The following is a 521-nucleotide window of genomic DNA, read 5'->3' as shown; positions in this document are numbered from 1 at the left end:
GGTATATAAGTATGTGGATATCAGGAGTTAGCCACACCCCCTGATGAAGTCTGTGTCTGTGACGAAACGCGTTGGACGTGGCTGCTGTGGTTTTGACGCTGTGACGTCCCTGCTGGTCCGTGCATTCTATTGGAGTTCACTGGCTGGTGGCATGTTTCCACCAGTGACTGATCATCCCCTGAAGCGGCTTTTACATCTGTGCATACCCCACAGTACTGCCTTGTGATCATCTGTGGCAAGCTTTTATCCGATAACCCCCATGTATGTCAGAATATTATAATAATTATTTTTTTGCAATTTGCTGATTGGTGCGCTTCACTTCTCTTTTAGAATTTCTCCGTGCCAGGTGCCCTCAGCAGGGGTACAGCCGATAGATGTCCCAAATGTATAGCGGGATTAGCAGCGGCACTCAGGACTTAGCTTGAAAAAAAGACTAGTAGCCAATAGCAGTGACGTTTCAGCCCTTACGGGCTTTTATCAAAAACAGTTTACATACATACATAAGGTGAGCTTACCTCTAT

The sequence above is a fragment of the Crinia signifera genome, chromosome 2, assembly GCF_055691185.1.
Source record: "Crinia signifera chromosome 2, ASM5569118v1, whole genome shotgun sequence".
NCBI classification, from domain to species: domain Eukaryota; kingdom Metazoa; phylum Chordata; class Amphibia; order Anura; family Myobatrachidae; genus Crinia; species Crinia signifera.
This window is presented reverse-complemented; position numbering follows the sequence as displayed.